The sequence below is a fragment of the Mchenga conophoros genome, linkage group LG17, assembly GCF_057382185.1.
Source record: "Mchenga conophoros isolate Kocher_MC1m ecotype Shallow Benthic linkage group LG17, M_conophoros_male_GT1.1, whole genome shotgun sequence".
In the NCBI taxonomy this organism is placed as follows: domain Eukaryota; kingdom Metazoa; phylum Chordata; class Actinopteri; order Cichliformes; family Cichlidae; genus Mchenga; species Mchenga conophoros.
In genome coordinates, this window is record NC_140542.1 from 21737726 (window position 1) to 21756854 (window position 19129).

At 41.2% G+C, this 19129-nt stretch overlaps 1 long non-coding RNA gene across 1 annotated transcript; it reads right to left on the bottom strand.

The window, feature by feature from the left end:
- Window positions 1–11929: 11929 nt before the first annotated feature.
- LOC146555466 (uncharacterized) lies at window positions 11930–13181 on the bottom strand. The gene is made up of 2 exons (XR_014889340.1): window positions 12905–13181; window positions 11930–12282 (listed from the first exon to the last, which is right to left on the bottom strand). It is a non-coding gene; the product is annotated as an uncharacterized LOC146555466 (long non-coding RNA).
- Between the last annotated feature and the right edge of the window lie 5948 nt (window positions 13182–19129).

Genomic DNA, 19129 nt, shown 5'->3' on the forward strand with positions numbered 1-19129 from the left:
TGCTCCCAAAGTGCTGTCTAATACACACAAAGTTTGCAGACTATCAAGGATCAAAACCTCTACCAATCTACAACTAATTACAAAACTCTAAGCATATATAAGTAAATATTTCTAAGCATAAATGACAATCAACAATACAAATCTAACATTTCCCCCCTTTTTGACCTTTATGCTTGAAAAGTTCCCAGGTATGAATACCTCATGTCTAACAGTTTCAATGCAAACATTTTTATACTCAGCATATGTCAAATCACCCTAAATTACTGAAAAGGTACACAGTTTAACAAATGTATTAGCAGTTATCCCATTCATTGAGCTCATCTCATGGCAAACTGCATCTTACGAGCAAACAAAGAAATTGTTAATTTAATAGTGAAAATAAAAAAGTAACATTTTCAAAAACATCTCAGCTTGGTAATGCTTCCTCCAGGTGTGCACATCACATGTCTCTCTGCAGAGTGGTTTGAGTTCTGCAGGGCGTCATGAATGTCTCTTCCAGTTGTTTCCATCGTTGTCCATAGGACCAGAGTCCAAATGTATGTAGAATAAACATTCAAACATACCAGTTGGTTTTGTTGTTTGTCAACATGGTTCTCAGCTATTTCCAAAGCTGCAGACCTCTCAGCACTCTAGTTTTATGGCCTCCCATTACCTCACTTCAGGCCTTCGTCCTGTGAGGGGGATATTTATGACTCCTTCATTGTCCTTCATTGTCCATACTCTGCAGAAAACACCTCTGTGGAAAGGGTGCAGGGTTGTCTTACTGCTATTATGATCCCAGCAGCCTTCAGAGTGTCATCGTATGCACAGTACAGTGGCACAGCATTAGGTGATGTTCATAGGAAACTGCTGTCATCACCACCATAGCTTCTGGTTCCTGTGCTTTCACAGAATCATGATGTCATCCTCGAACTCCTTCTGCGCTGTCGATGGAGCTTGGCACGCTCCCCTCATCCCACGAGTTTTCATGTTCCAACGCTGCTGAAGGTTTAAGGCAGAGCACGTCGTACACCTTAGTCGTCTTCCTCAGCGTCAATATTGAATCTTTCATTTTATTTAAAATCTCCTGGAAGCTCAGTAGCACAGCTCTCTGTGTGATGTCTGCTGTGCTGAGGATGATCTCTGATCCTCCTGAAGCCTCTCTCCTGGCCTCAGCTCCCATCTTGTGGATGATCCTCTCCTCTATTTTGCAGGCAGTTTCATGGTCCTTGCTGTGGCTCCAAGGTCTGATCTCATGATGGGCCCCAACCAGCTTGACCTTTGACCTCAACCACTGCCTGGCTGTCAGCTATGCCTGGAATGGTTCACGCTTCTCACTGGGTCTCTGAAGATTTCTCAGGAGATTACTGCTGCACCTGTATTTCCTTGCTAGGAAGACAAACTATTTGGAGAGTATGTCAACAATCATCAAACCACATTCTTTAGTTCAGTGAACTTCACTTATAGGCCATCAAAGCCTCATCTGAACATGGGTGCACCACTTGCATAGGTTTAATACTTGTAAATAAACGGCTAATCACACAAATCACTGCAACAATAATAAAAAACATTGTTTAATGTTAATCCTTGGACCCCTCCTCTTGACGCATGGACACACCCATGCGTCAACTCACCAAACCTGGATTCCAGTCTTAAAGAAAAAGATTAGCTAGATCATATCCCAGGCAACATCAGGGCATCTCCTCCCCTGGAGCAGCACCACCCTGGATCTATAATCCTGCAATAAAATTTTAGTGTGCTTTGCATATTAAGTTTGCTTAACACCTGGCTCTCCCAGGAGCCTGCATACACACCATCATGGCCTGGAAAACAAAATCTGGAAGTAAAATCAAACTCCATACCTGTAAACAATTGTATCATAAGGACAAGAAGCATTCAACATCAGCAAGACAAGTGTCATGTGCAGGTTTTCTCAAATCAGTAAACTACAATTATTTTCATAAGTCGCCTCAGACATGGATCATCCCATGTACTCAGGCAACATTAATGTAATCGGTGACTGCTCTTAAGCAAAGTCACTCCACTTATATATTACTATGGGCTCAAAAGTGGCCAGCTAATGAGCCCATATCAAACTATCCCAGAAACACTGTATCTCTTATTTGTTTTACTCATGTCACTTGTCCGTTTCAGCTGAATCTTCCACAGCATTCTCAAAGAAACTAACATTAGCAATACACATTGACTGTAGTCAGACAGAGGTCAGACACAGGTCAACAGGTTCCAGAGGTGCCATAAAAACACCATAAAGTCAACCCTAGCTGTGGAAAAAAGTAACACCAGTTCTCAACACAGGAAATTTCACACAGGTTATTCACATTATCAAAGTAACCTTCACATTTTCCCATCAACACAATGCAACAGCATCATCAATTCACATGAAGAACTGGCATGCTGTAAGAAAAGAAAATGCAAATATTAGCGCTTGCGCAGGCGTATGCATACTTTGTCACAGTTATCTCTGTGAGCAACTCAAGCCTATGAATAACACACCTGATAAATGCACAGACACAGAAAATGGCATTTAAAAGGTTAAATCATCATGCAACCTCGAGTGTTGCTGTCATCTTTCTGCTCCTGTAAAAGGAAACACATGGGTTCATCTGCACCTTTGTCAGGTGGGGGTTAGCTTCACACAATCATGTTCAGTCAGTCAGTCAGATATTTTAAAATTCTTACTCATTCACTCAGTGGTTCCTTCTTTTGCTAATTGTGGAAATTATCATCGCATTCGTTTCCACGCTCAGCAAAACGACGTTATTTCAAAAAGAAAAATAATTTAGACTGGATTTCCTCGTTGAATCCTTTTTGGGGGGGACTCTCATTTCCTAATTGTCCCAAATAAGTGGCTTTCTCCTGAACCCATTTTAAATGTGGAGAAACTCACTTGCAACAATTTTCTTGATGACGTGTAACGCTTTTAATTCCCGACTTGCAGATCTGCTCAAAGAAAAGAAATTCACAAGCAAAAATCAGTGCTTGTTCAAAAATGAAAAATAAAAAATAACAGAGATTATCAAACCAAACTCTCAGTGCACTGTGAAAGTATCAAAATAAAAAGGCCTTGTTAAGTCATGACACAAACTCCTCATCATCTTCACAACAGGAGAAGAATCATCAGCTAGATTCACTCCAAACCAACCATCAACTGCACAACACACAACATAACCCTAATGTCATATTAGCTATGAGTTTAATCACCCGGTCTGTGCTCTTCACTCATTTAAGCCACAGATCTATTTTATTCAATTTTTCCTTTTTCCCTTCATCATAAAACATGTGACATGCTGTCATGCACTTCACAAAAGACGTTTGTTCTGATGTATTCAGAGTTGTGTATCTAAATACAAGATTCACTCGCACATCAAAACAGGAAACTCAGTGTTTTAGAGTCTCCACTCAACACACAACAACTCCAACACATCTCATTCACTCGTGCTAGAATTCAGTCACCTTTCATTAATCTAAAACCAATCAACTAATTTGCATATCAGCTATTAACCCACTAAGTTGACAGGACGACAGAAAAGCATGTTCAAAATAGTATCACAAAAGACAATTTCCCTCATACAGTAAATTACTTATGCTGCCTCAATCAAGCAGGAAGCTTCTCCCAATTTACCATTTTAACACTAAATTTATTGTCTGATCACTGATTTATCAAACCAGGATTTTTTTTTTTTTTTTTCCCACAAAAGTTAAATTGTTGTCCTGCAACTTGTAGAGTCAATTTTTTTCTTTAGGATAAATTCAGTATTTGATAACAAGTGTCTGCTAAATTGACACTATTGTAACACTGATGAAAGATAACAAGCTAATTTTCATTGCATGGGTTTGTGTTATTAGGCAGGTCTAATGCATGTCTGTGGAGCTGCATCTCCAGCAGAGCATGTTCTTAAAGCTGCCTTTCCTACACACTTCTCTGCTATTATTTAATCATTTCTTAACTAATGTGCTATGAGTCTTCATGAGTCATTTTGTGTTTGGAATTGTTAGTAGGGTTAATGCATGTTCTGCTTGTGTGTGTGTGATTTTGTATATGTTTCTATTTTCGCAATGTTTCAGACTCCGTCTCAATTTTCCAACTTAAGCAGTCAGTTTTCTTTTCCCCAGGTTTGCTAACCCAAATTTTGATTTCCCACATTAAATAATTCCTATGTGTTCTCACCTAGTCTTCTCACTCTGTTGTCCTCTCACTCTTTTGTCCTCTCCCTCTTCAACAGTCCCGGCAGTTCTCCTTCAGCTTTGTCCTGTCTAGTAGCTGAAGTGCTGCTGCTGCCTTCTTGGGCGACTTCTTAGCAGCTGCTGCCGGTTTCTTGGCTTTGGCCGCGGCGGGCGTCTTAGCTTTGGTCTCAGTAACCCTGTTCATCTTGAAGGATCCGGAGGCCCCGGTGCCCTTGGTCTGCACCAGAGTGCCCTTCGCCACCAGGCTCTTGATGGCGGTCTTGACACGGGCCTTGTTCTTGTCCACATCGTAGCCTCCGGCAGCCAGAGCCTTCTTGAGAGCGGCCACGGCTTTCACAATCAGCTCGCCCACGCTGAGGCCGACCTTCTTGGGCTTGGAAGTCATCGTCTTCTTCTTCTTGGCCTGAACCTCGGCGCAGGGCGTGTTTATGATGGAGCCTTTCCCACGACAGCGCTGGCACGTTGAACGCATCATGAAGGGTCCATTTCTTTCATGTCGCTAGCCGCATGTGGCTTGCCCGAGTCACTCAGTCCTTTTTGAGCATTTCAACATGCTGCCGCCGCAGAACCTGGCCTCAGATCCAGCAAGTTTAGCGCGCTGATCTCCAAAAAAAAGTCCCGAAGGCCAGAAAGACATCAAATAAGTGTCTCGTGCTGAGAACTCAAACAAAAACTCCTCTTCACGCTGCCATCTTGCTCGCCCCTCCGTGAAATTCAACCAATCAGACAGGAAGATGGGTTTGCTTTCTTCTTCTGCTGCTGTTTATCCACATTGCTGCTGCTTTGCTGGGACTTTTTGTGCTCAGGACTTGCTGCTGTCTCTTTATCATGTTATTGCTTTGGAGCTGCATTCCTTATCTTCAGGGAGGAGTGAGCTCGCTTGTGAGGTTGAGAAACACATGGCACTGTAAATAAGTCAGCCAGAAACTTGGCCTGCATGTTTCCAATGATGTTAAACTATAACTTTCTTCCGACTGTTGCATGTGGAAAATTGATACAGGTCTGCTTTTCACCTGAAAGTGACAAACTAAAACATGTTCATTATTATCATCACTGCTTAATCAACACACATCTCTCTCTCTCTCTCTCTGTCTGTGTTTGTGTGAACAATCCTTTCTTAAAAGCAGAAAATGACATTGTAGTTGTTTTTCGGCTGATCAACACAAAACCTTTTTCCTATGATTATTTCTCTTCGTCTACAATGTAGTAATTTGTCTCTTTTTCACTCTTTTTTTTTCTTCACAATAGCTGGTGGTCTGCAAAATCACCGCTCTCACTCACAATCAAAGGCAATTACTTTTGCACAGTGCACAAAAACACTGTGATGTCAGACACATTCACACTCACTTTTTCATCTGCATAAATAAACCATATGGCTGGAGATATGTGCCATGGTGATCCATAAGCATGATCACCAGTTTATTTAATTATTTTTAATCCAACAAAACAAATAAACAAAAACATGATGCTGATGCTACACACACACACGAGTCAAGGTGCAGAAAAACTGCTCATGGAAACGCTGCACACTCTCTGTTTCCCTCTCTTTGAGTAGTTCTCAGACAGCTCTTGATCTGATAATGTGTAGCTTGCTCATCAGCTCAAAAAACAAAAACAAAACTGCAACGCGACATCACACAGTAGTTGCATGCTCTGCCCACAGTGGCAAAGTCTTACACTTACATATTCAACACAGCTTCTCCATCATGTATTTTTAGATGTTTCATACAGGGTTGAGCATATTAGTTGTTTTCACAGATGTGCTCTACATCTCAACAATGGTTCATAATAAGACGACAGTCTTCCACACAGGTCAAGTGCCTCTATGCACTTCATGAGTTTAAATATTTATCTATATCACTTCACCTCACATGTCATTGTACTGAATTTAAGCAACCACAAGCTTAATGTAGATTACTTTTAACAACTATCCACCTCAATTAAATCTATGGTCTGGCACACAGGCTGCTGTCGATCAGGGCAAGCTAAAGAATAAACATTGTGTCAGCAAGGGGTGGGGGGAAAGCCATTCACCAGAGCATATCTTAAGTGCTGCTGATGTGGGCTGGCCTTCTCCACAGCTCTCCAAGGCTGGTGTGTTTTCTGAAAACTTCTAACATTTGAATCTCTTCCATTTATAAGCCTGCGATTAACCGCACGGCTCAGGTCCGCGTGACCGCGCTCGCGTGAACCCGCGCAGCTGTGGAGCCGTCGCTCTCTCTCTTTTTTACATAAATACTTTGTGCTGCCAGGAGCAAAGTCCAGCACAAACGTCTGTCTCCCTCCGACTCACTCTTGGTTGCTTAGAAACCCATGATAACAACAACAGTCGGTGTCACAGACCACATGTTCTGCTCCGCACACACTCACACACAACAACAACAACAACGACGACGACAATGACAACAACACAAAATAGGCCTACTGTCCAGCACAATCTGGACCCCGCGGAACTTCTCAACACCCCACTGAGCGGTGGAGAACTCACTACAGTACCCCACACAGCGGTCTGTATTTCGCCCCACTAAGACGGCGAACCAAAAAAAAGTTCGAACTGCGCAACTCTGCGACTTAATGCTTCTGTACAAAAAACCCCACTGAGCGGCTTTGTACATCGCCCCACTTAGACGGCGAATTTTAGCCCCACTAAGCGGCCACGGACAACGCCCCACTGAGCGGCGAAGACGTAATTTTAGCCCCACTAAGCGGCCACGGACAACGCCCCACTGAGCGGCGAAGACGTAATTTTAGCCCCACTAAGCGGCCACGGACAACGCCCCACTGAGCGGCGAAGACGTACAGTTATAGAGTTGGACTCTAAACTTACTCGGTGTTGCTTAGCGTGTAATATCAGCCTCGAATCCCGCCAATCGCCATTCATCGAGGAGAAAAGACATACAGCGAATCCACAGGAACTTCCTGGCTGACGTCAGTCTTTCAGTGTGCCTCTCCTCCCCTCGGTGAATGCGATTCCAGGGCTCCGGCATCGAAGGACCAATTAATGATAGGTTTGTAGCATAAACCTATTCGCTGGAACGTTAAGACAATATAATTACACTGCAAGCAAGACACAAGTAGGCAAACTTCTTCATGGTACTCGTGCACGGGAGAGAACCGGACAGGCACCGTTCCTTCGCTTGACCCCAGTAGCTCTCGTCCGTTCTCCCATACACTGTCCTTTTATTGAGGTTACATGAATATGCATAGGTTCATTAACATACGACGTCTACATACAAACAAAGAGTACCTTGCCTGTGTGTGTGTGTGTGTGTGTGTGTGTGTGTGTGTGTGTGTGTGTGTGTGTGTGTGTGTGGACTGCTGATCAAAGGGTCAAACATCCTTGGTCAGGAAGAGGGTAGCCTCCCCCTCACCCTAGATGGTTCATCCTAGATAACACGGTGAGGAAGTCCTGCAGTTCATCTAAACAAAGAGCACTTAGACTAGAACAGATGTAGCTACGTTAATCCTACCATAAAATAATAAGACACGGTATGACCTCTCATGCTCCCAAAGTGCTGTCTAATACACACAAAGTTTGCAGACTATCAAGGATCAAAACCTCTACCAATCTACAACTAATTACAAAACTCTAAGCATATATAAGTAAATATTTCTAAGCATAAATGACAATCAACAATACAAATCTAACACAGAATTTCAGCTTTAAGTGTTTAAGAATTACACCCTGAATTTGGATACAGCCTGTGAGTGCCTGTTATGGGCTTTTATAGGGCTTTGGAGCGTGATGTCACGGGGGTGGGCGTGGAAAGGATTTTGGGGGTCTAAACAAAGCACAAGCGAAAAAGGAGCGAAGGCACACACGACAGCCATGGTTCGTTCTTGCTGTGTGGTCGGCTGCAATGTTCGATCGCACGACCGGCAAGAGAATAAGCTTGAAAAGGGTTTGTCTTTTCATTCTTTCCCAACCTGGAAGCAACATGAGGCAGCTCGTGTATCGATGTTACCAAACGAAGGCGTCTAGCCTGGATAGCAGCTGTGAGACGAGCTGATATCCAGTTCTCTTCCATCTCCAAATATCTGTTGGTGCTCCAGACATTTTCATTCCGGTAAGTTCTAAATATGTTCATATCACTCTTTATAGCCTATTAGTTTTATTTTCGATGCGCTCTGAGCTCATAGCAAATTAGAACAAACATCCTACTGAGTGATTTTGCAGAACTACCTTCTATCTATAGAGTTGCTAATTATTTGGCATTATTGCAGCAAACCAGCCAATGAAATGGATGAAACATCGTGACTGGGTTGCAGCGCTACACAAGGGACCTGCTTCAAACACACTACCATGCCAATCAGATTACTTCTTCCATGTGAGGGTGAAGAGGTGACCCTTCTGGATAAGATGGTGAAGGTTTGGTGAACAGTGTGGTAGTAAAACCAGGGAAAAATGAAACCTGCTCCTGTTAAATATTCTTAAGTCTTTTGCTGTATAAATAGCGGTATTTTTTCAAAAGATACAGTAAATAAAGTAATGTTAGTAGTGGGTGATATCATGTAAACACTCATGATTTTATAAATGGCCTGTATTTATATAGCGCTTTACTAGTCCCTAAGGACCCCAAAGCGCTTTACACATCCAGTCATCCACCCATTCACACACACATTCACACACTGGTGATGGCAGCTACATTGTAGCCACAATCAATCCAGAATTTTCCATAAAATATTCTGAGCTCTCCTCACAGATTTATCTGCTTCCAACCACGAATTGAAATAACATGACTGAGCTTTAAGATGTTCTGGATTCAAAGCAACATCCCGGTGCATCACAGGTGTCTCTTTCAGCTTCTCCTACCACGGATTTGTTAACCGTTTGCACAAACCTTCACAGCCCTGCCAAGCATCCTTTGCTTATCCAGCAAAGCTCAGAAGCTGTCTCCTGCTAATTTATCCAGAAAGATGCACAACAACAGCGTGGAAGCAAGCTGCTGAATGCCGATGTTAGGCAGCCTACCAGCTCTTATTACAAAGTCTTCAGCAACATGTTATTTATTTCTGTATTTGATGTTCGTTTTCTTGTTGGCTTTGATTAGAGCAGGGACGCAATAAACTACTTCCATTCTTCCTGAGTCAGTCTTGACTAAACAGTTTCTAAAATGTCAGGACACATACACCACCACCCGTCTTTCCAGTAATAAAAAATGTAATGGCTCATAAGGGCCAGAAAATCTTTAAAAGTAAGAGGCTGAAATTAGTCAAGTATGCTAATTGTGAAATAAATATCATTTAAACAATCAGTTGATCATTTGGTTTCACCGACTGCTTCACTTCCTAGATATTCCATGATCAGCTGTAAGTGGGATTACTCCAAAGTGGAAGTTTTTAGGGTCACTGAGGGCTGAGCATATGCAGAGCACAGTAAAGGTGCCGACACTGCATGTTGCATTTAATTGTTTATAGATGCACTTGAGAGAGCATTGAAGTGACTCCAGAATTAAAATGACAGTTTACATTTTCAGGGTTTGCCATTGCTCTCAATTGGCTTTTTGCTAATATACGCTGTACACAATAAAGACAACAATATGTGACCGTTACGTGACAGAAGCCTGTGCATTTTCCTTTTACTGCTGATTGCTAAACAAAAATATTCATTAAAGTCCTAGAAGTAAAACCCGTGGCCCCTTTGGAGTGCACAAGAAATTCCATTATCCAGGAATTGTGGTGGTTTGGAAGCTTTCGCAACACTGGAAACTCATTTACAGTGTTTCTCCATGCACTGCATCCTAATATATATATAAAAACACCTGATATCACCCCCCCACCTTTTTTTATTGAGCTGATTTTAAAAAACCACAAACAAATTTAAAGGTTCATTTTCATCCGACCTCTTTTTATTAAGCAAAGTATCAGAATGGACTGCAATTAGTTGTTTCACAACTAAAACAAAACCCAAAGATGACTGAGGGGACGTAAAGAACATTTTAGTACTGTTTGAAAGTACTTGCATCTACATCAGAGTATGAAAAGTAGGTGGGTAAAAATGCGACTCACATTTGTTGCGTGCGTGTGCGCGCGCCGGATGACTGTATGCCAGTGGATGTGACATTGTTGAGAGAAGTAAGACATAATGAAGTTAAGCGACCTTGTACTGAAAGTAGTTTAAAAGCACCTCGGACTCCATGTGCTCGAGATGTGATAACTATGTCACAGCAATTTAAAAAATGTGTTATCAATGGTTACATAACAATCAAGATAACTTAAAGCCATAATTTTTTTTTTTTTTTAAAAAGTATATATTAGCCCTCAAAAATCAGCTGTCTATATGTTGAGCCGCCCAGTTGAAATTAATTAAAAACAAGACTGGCCTGAAGTAATGCAAAAACAAACTATTAGTAATGGACAAAAACTAAAGAAAGGATGGTCCTAAACATGTTTTAACAAAACCTGCTTAAAAAAATTTAAATGGAAATCAAGACACACGGTAACCCGTGTAGCACTGTTTGCTAATTCTACCATTGGTCATATTTCTTTAAAAAGAACATTCACAAGCATATCGAGTTAATTGATCTCTACGGTACATATCTGGAGAGTAAGATATAAAAAAATCTCACTTTTTGGGGCTCTTGCTCTGAACAGATCAGCCACTGATGAAAGAAATGACATCACTGCCCCTCTGTGTTCATAACTGAGAACTGCACTGCAGCGCCATGAATTCTAAATGTCTAGATTCAGTTTTTCCACAACAAACACAAATTTATGGAGACAAATAAATCACTTATCCTGGATCATGCTCAGCACGAGGTATAGTGTCACTTTGGTATGAGTTCAACTTCACTCACCCATCAGACTATGTGTGCACATGTACACAGGTCCATAAGTAATTTGGTTTGATTAATTAAGATGTGCAATGCAGAATTTCAGCTTTAAGTGTTTAAGAATTACACCCTGAATTTGGATACAGCCTGTGAGTGCCTGTTATGGGCTTTTATAGGGCTTTGGAGCGTGATGTCACGGGGGTGGGCGTGGAAAGGATTTTGGGGGTCTAAACAAAGCACAAGCGAAAAAGGAGCGAAGGCACACACGACAGCCATGGTTCGTTCTTGCTGTGTGGTCGGCTGCAATGTTCGATCGCACGACCGGCAAGAGAATAAGCTTGAAAAGGGTTTGTCTTTTCATTCTTTCCCAACCTGGAAGCAACATGAGGCAGCTCGTGTATCGATGTTACCAAACGAAGGCGTCTAGCCTGGATAGCAGCTGTGAGACGAGCTGATATCCAGTTGGTAAGTTCTAAATATGTTCATATCACTCTTTATAGCCTATTAGTTTTATTTTCGATGCGCTCTGAGCTCATAGCAAATTAGAACAAACATCCTACTGAGTGATTTTGCAGAACTACCTTCTATCTATAGAGTTGCTAATTATTTGGCATTATTGCAGCAAACCAGCCAATGAAATGGATGAAACATCGTGACTGGGTTGCAGCGCTACACAAGGGACCTGCTTCAAACACACCACCATGCCAATCAGATTACTTCTTCCATGTGAGGGTGAAGAGGTGACCCTTCTGGATAAGATGGTGAAGGTTTGGTGAACAGTGTGGTAGTAAAACCAGGGAAAAATGAAACCTGCTCCTGTTAAATATTCTTAAGTCTTTTGCTGTATAAATAGCGGTATTTTTTCAAAAGATACAGTAAATAAAGTAATGTTAGTAGTGGGTGATATCATGTAAACACTCATGATTTTATGGAAACATTTTGTCATTTGTAAACTATAAAAGCAGCTGGGATTTTTCTTTTTTGAGGACGGCTCCTTTTACCTTTCAATACGGATGGTCTGTTTATGTTTTGATCAAGAGCCTTTTTTGGGCAGCTGAAGAGGAGAAGTCTATGTTATGGCCAACCACTGACTGTATCTTGGTCACATTACCCAGCAAAACCCAGTATGCAGGTTCATCTGTAACAGTCCTTGTGCCACAGATCAACACTGTTGCTTCTACATTAAACAGAAGAGCAGTGGCATGGGTGCAGGTCTCCGCGACTCCGGCCTTACAGGGGCAGTGGGCGACATTCAACATTCCCTGTGATGCTCACAGTGACCCGTGGCTGCAATGCTGGTTCATTCAGTCTTTGAGTGCAGGACCTGAAACACACACAGACAAAGTTCATTTAAAGACAAGAACTATGAGCCAAGGCCGACATAAATGTGTTTTATCTACTTCATCATAAATGTAACAAAGTGTTTAGAAAGTTAGCACATACATGTAATTTTTCATTTCTTTATGTGTCCATCGCTGCATGTTATATTCTAAACCTGCCTGTTCTCTGTCAGAAACCTGCCTGCAGAAAATGAACTTAAAGTATGTAATGTGTAATGTAATCACTTTAGAGATGGAGAAAGCATAAAGTGACAATTATGAATCCCTTAATATGATAAGGAGATTCTGCAGGTCATTAATCAATGTATAAAATTAAAATAAAATGTATTTTTAGTGACACAAGATACAAATATGGAAGCAAGATGTATAATTAGAATTATTTATAATAAATATGAATAAATCATTGCAATTTCTTTAACCTTAAAGAATATCTAAATCCTTCAGGACAATGTCACATCAATGCACTGAACTCACTATGTTATCCACCTAACAGCCTCCACATGTTCTCACTGTAATTTCCCCTCATGAATGAATTTATGCTGCACTAATGTGAATGTTTGCAGGGAAATCAAACGCATTTCACTCGCAGTACTCGAGCTGACTTACCTTTGTTTGAATGACGACTTGTACGCGCTGATTCCACAGATAAGGTACGAAAATATGTCAGGCTACGTCAATAGCAGTTGGTTTTCAGGGTTTCTACTCCACGGCCGTATTTCATACGGCTCCACATTTCCAATGCACGCTATTTTCTGCAAGTACCGCTGCTTCCCCTCTGAACGAAATCGGTCTCTATACAGTCCATTCTCTTTTGAGCTGCTTTTAAGCATCTTGTAATCGTCTTCCAACACAGTGTGTTTGTTTTGATTCGTAGACCCCACAATGCATTGCGGCGTGACGTCAACCTTATATATATATATATGTGAGGCGTCTGCGCATGCGTAGCTCGTGACGTCACTGAAAGGAAATTCGATTGGCTATGATGTGCTGCAACGTCACATAGGCAAGAGGCTATAAATATCCCTCAGACATTTAGACATGCTCATTTGTTGGCACATGTTGAACAGTCGGCGCTCTCTCAGGAAACGTCTCACGCTTTTAACACAAACCAAGAAAATAACATTTGTGACTGCAATGTATGAAAATTCAGATCAGGAGGGGGAAGAAATTGAGCTTCCAGAAGGATCAGGTGTAGCAAAAGAAGGTGAAATAACTGCTGAAACAAAAAGTGTCCGAGCTCTAAACCCTGTAGAACAGGCTGTAGTTGACGTCATCCATGAGATATTTGGTGAAATGGATTCAACAAAGAACAAAGAAAAATACTCTCTGGCATCCATCGACTCACCTCCAATGGCAGAACCTAAGAGCGTTTCTCCAGAAAAATGGTCTCTGGTATCCATCGACTCACCTCCAATGGCAGAACCTAAGAGCGTTTTTCCAGAAAAATGCTCTCTGGTATCCATCGACTCACCTCCAATGGCAGAACCTAAGAGCGTTTCTCCAGAAAAATGGTCTCTGGTATCCATCGACTCACCTCCAATGGCAGAACCTAAGAGCGTTTCTCCAGAAAAATGGTCTCTGGTATCCATCGACTCACCTCCAATGGCAGAACCTAAGAGCGTTTTTCCAGAAAAATGGTCTCTGGTATCCATCGACTCACCTCCAATGGCAGAACCTAAGAGCGTTTTTCCAGAAAAATGCTCTCTGGTATCCATCGACTCACCTCCAATGGCAGAACCTAAGAGCGTTTCTCCAGAAAAATGGTCTCTGGTATCCATCGACTCACCTCCAATGGCAGAACCTAAGAGCGTTTTTCCAGAAAAATGCTCTCTGGTATCCATCGACTCACCTCCAATGGCAGAACCTAAGAGCGTTTTTCCAGAAAAATGCTCTCTGGTATCCATCGACTCACCTCCAATGGCAGAACCTAAGAGCGTTTCTCCAGAAAAATGCTCTGCGAGCATTTCAGGCTCTCTTAAAGATTCCTTTGAAGTATTAGAGATGGGTGTTGTGTCAAGGTCATCTTCTGATTTTAAGGAAATGTCCACTGACCTCTCCTTTTTGCTCTTTAAGACACTTCTTGTAAAATGTAAGTCTAAGACCATGCAATCTGTGGCTAAGACCACAAGTACTTCAAGAGAAATACACACTCTCATCAACCATCTGACAGAGTTGATACAGCCTGAACTCAGCAGCACAGAGTCCGCCATAAATCTGATAAATGACAAGAATCAGTTCATTAAGAAAATGGCCAAATCCCTCATCAAGGAGTTTGGCTCCTCAGACAATGTCTTAAATGCTGCGATGTCAAATGATTCATCTTTTGACAAGGCTGTGATAAGTCATTTGAAATTCGGGCTCCCCAGTTCTCCAGAAAAGTCCAAAATTTCCAGGTTTTTTTCAGCAGTGTTAAAAGCTTTTTCAAAACCCTTTACGTGCTGCTTTAAAGGGCAGCAATGATTACATGACATTTTTGCCTTTTTCCTGCTGCCTTGCTTCTTTTAAAATCTTGAAGCAGAATTTTAGCACCAAATCCATTTCCATCACCCCCAACCAGTCGCAGCGGATGGCTGCCCCTTTCTGAGCCTGGTTCCGTTGGAAGTTTCTTCCTGTCAGAAGGGAGTTTTTCTTCCCCACTGTCGCCTTGTGCTTGCTCAAAGGGGGATCATTTGATTGTTGGGCTTCTCTGTAGTACTGTATTGTTTTTACCTTACAGTACAAACAGGGAAGAAACTTGTGATTTGGCGCTTTATTTAAGATATATATCATATACAAAATATCATATATATCAAATAAAACAATAATATCAAATAAAAACATTCAGACTGTTGTCTTGTTTTTCTATGTTGTCAAATATGTAACAAGTTGAGTGTGTGCATTCTGGTCATTAGCATTTTTGGTTTTTTCATTTTTAATGTATTCGAGCTGAATTCGGGGTGCGAGGTAGTTGCTTACTACAGCATGTTTGTATAGACACTATGGAGTTCTGAGCTACTAGGAAGTAGGAAGAGGCTGACTTAACCACCCCTCCCTCCTACCACACATACAAGATTGATTTAAATTTGTAGGATCTGATCTCTTTCAGAACCCAGCTTTGCTCTCAGGAGGTAGGAGTTAGTCTGAAACTTCAAAATGAGGTGGCCAGCTCTCTTCCATGTGTGTGACATAAGCGACTGAATCTGACAAAAAACTTGAATATTTTTCTGTCCTTTGAACATCCAATACGTACAAATAGAATAGAATAATGCTTTAAATGTCCCACAAGGGGAAATTTGATGTATAAGCGGCAAAAAGAAACAAAAATACACACAGAACAGAAAGACAATGTTTACATATTTTACATACAAACCCAGGTTGTAGTGTGCAAACAGAGCAAGATACTGAAAGATGTTTACATATTTAGAATATTTAGAATATTTTGAAAAGTGCAGGTTGTGTATTGTACCTGTGCATTAAAAAGTAGACATGTAACTTCCAATAAGTTAGTGTATATATAGACTGAGAGAAGTAATGTGCAAGTTATAACAGCAGAAGTTGTCACAGCACTGATGTAAACCTCTATGTTTGTTGGGAGCAGTTTTGATTGTGCAGTCTGACAGCTGTAGAGAGGAAGGACCTGCGGAAACGCTCCTTCAAGCATCTAGGATGCAGCAGTCTGTCACTGAAGGAGCTCTGCAGTCCAGCAACATTTACATGCACGGGGTGGGAGACTCTGTCCATCAGAGAAGTTATTTTGGCCAGAGTCCTTCTGTCTCCCACCACCTGCACTGGATCCAGGGTGCATGCCAGCACAGTTCCCTGTGGGGCCCCTGTACTGCATATGAGTATGTATGTATGTATTGTAGAATTCAACTAGGTGCAATATGTCAGTGAGTGCAGAATTTAGGAGAATCACAAGAATCCATTTGCAGTCCAAGTTCTTCCCCCCTGTTGGACAGTCATTCTGCGAGCCTTATGAATGTGTTTGCAAAGAATCAGATCTTAGTGAACTCTGGCTCAAGGTCAGGGGTCAGAGGTCAAGTTGTCTGAAAATCTTGTAAATGTGATAACTTTAGAACAAGATGATGTAGAATTTTGAAATTGATACCATAGGTGTATCTATTATGAGGCTGAGTGGGACGATTGGTCAGTATCAGTAGCTATGTGCATGACTAGTTTCATTTCATGTAGTAAATCTTTACATTGTAGACTTTCAACCTGGGGCCTCATACACAACACCAACCTGTCTACGTGGTTCTTCTTCAGCTATCTGAGAATTTTTATGGGAAGTGTATTTTTCTGGTATTTTCTTAGCCTCATCTATTTTTTAAAAAGCACATAAAAAGGAGGAAGCAGGGGAAATGGGTGAGGGTGAGCATCTGAGTGACTTTAATCCAAATTGCGATGCTTAGGCGACTTGACCCAGGCAGCTCTAAACGAGCAAAGCCTGCTTTCATAAAGACATAACAGTGTGAAAAAGTGTTCATCAATCCCTCCTTTCCTTTTCACATTTTGCTAGAAAAACGGAAAATTTATGCAGTAATTTACTGAAACGTGTATAAAAATACGTGGAGGCACAACACACTGCTCCAGTAATGTTTAGGTCCGGTCGTTACTGAAACATTGTGTTTTTCTAAATAATGGCATTCTATTCTATTCTATCTAGCTATGCTTTTCCTACATTTGCTGTGTCTTTGGGATTGTTGTCATGCTGAAAAATGAGGCCATTGTCATTAAGATGACCAATTTCCAGATGGTATTGCAGATGGAATAAACAAAGACTTCAAGTGCGTTTCATTAAAGCTGGTTTGACGGTTTGACCAGCTTTGATTATGACTGACATGCAGATACTTTAGGGTGTCTTCACTCATTCAGGAACCTTCCTAAACAAAGTTGACTTTTAGCAATGGTACTGCTACCTGGATGTAGGCCAGGCTTCTCTCAGAAGAGATGTTTGGTTTGCGAGTGCTTCTTCAGCTTGGGAATTAGCCAACTTCTGCTGATAAATGACCCACTCAGACTGAGGGTGATGGTTTCCTTTTTCTGTATTTGGTGCCAAATGGAAAAAATGGTATATAGGTTCACTATGAGGCAAAAAACAAACAAAAAAACCCCCAAACCACACGCAACAATGTATCACTTCCAGCGTGTTTTAAACGAAAAACCAGAACGGATTATGTTTTCATCACAACTGTGTTCCAGCCAGGTGAGGAGAGCTACCTTCGTCATGCTTCCCTAACCTATTAATCTCGGTTTCGTACACCTTTCAGCAAAAGAAGCATCACATTGAAGCTACTTTGAATGCATCGTGTACCTGAATATTGTTGCTTATTTGCTGGATGAATTACTTGCAAGATGACATGAAAAAACAAACAAAAAAAAGGCATAATTTCCTGTGGTCGACTAATCCATTAAGCCTTCCGGGAGGCATGTAATCAGATAGAATCTAAGCTCTGTAGTGGTGCAGAGTGAGCATGTGCACAGAGCGCTATGTTAAAGTATAAAATATATCACATACCAAACGTGCCCCACATTCTAAGGTTTTCTTGGATCAATCCAGAATTTTCCATAAAATATTCTGAGCTCTCCTCACAGATTTATCTGCTTCCAACCACGGATTGAAATAACATGACTGAGCTTTAAGATGTTCTGGATTCAAAGCAACATCCCGGTGCATCACAGGTGTCTCTTTCAGCTTCTCCTACCACGGATTTGTTAACCGTTTGCACAAACCTTCACAGCCCTGCCAAGCATCCTTTGCTTATCCAGCAAAGCTCAGAAGCTGTCTCCTGCTAATTTATCCAGAAAGATGCACAACAACAGCGTGGAAGCAAGCTGCTGAATGCCGATGTTAGGCAGCCTACCAGCTCTTATTACAAAGTCTTCAGCAACATGTTATTTATTTCTGTATTTGATGTTCATTTTCTTGTTGGCTTTGATTAGAGCAGGGACGCAATAAACTACTTCCATTCTTCCTGAGTCAGTCTTGACTAAACAGTTTCTAAAATGTCAGGACACATACACCACCACCCGTCTTTCCAGTAATAAAAAATGTAATGGCTCATAAGGGCCAGAAAATCTTTAAAAGTAAGAGGCTGAAATTAGTCAAGTATGCTAATTGTGAAATAAATATCATTTAAACAATCAGTTGATCATTTGGTTTCACCGACTGCTTCACTTCCTAGATATTCCATGATCAGCTGTAAGTGGGATTACTCCAAAGTGGAAGTTTTTAGGGTCACTGAGGGCTGAGCATATGCAGAGCACAGTAAAGGTGCCGACACTGCATGTTGCATTGAATTGTTTATAGATGCACTTGAGAGAGCATTGAAGTGACTCCAGAATTAAAATGACAGTTTACATTTTCAGGGTTTGCCATTGCTCTCAATTGGCTTTTTGCTAATTGAACGCTGTATACAATAAAGACAACAATATGTGACCGTTACGTGACAGAAGCCTGTGCATTTTCCTTTTACTGCTGATTGCGAAACAAAAATATTCATTAAAGTCCTAGAAGTAAAACCCGTGGCCCCTTTGGAGTGCACAAGAAATTCCATTATCCAGGAATTGTGGTGGTTTGGAAGCTTTCGCAACACTGGAAACTCATTTACAGTGTTTCTCCATGCACTGCATCCTAATATATATATAAAAACACCTGATATCACCCCCCACCTTTTTTTATTGAGCTGATTTTAAAAAACCACAAACAAATTTAAAGGTTCATTTTCATCCGACCTCTTTTTATTAAGCAAAGTATCAGAATGGACTGCAATTAGTTGTTTCACAACTAAAACAAAACCCAAAGATGACTGAGGGGATGTAAAGAACATTGTAGTACTGTTTGAAAGTACT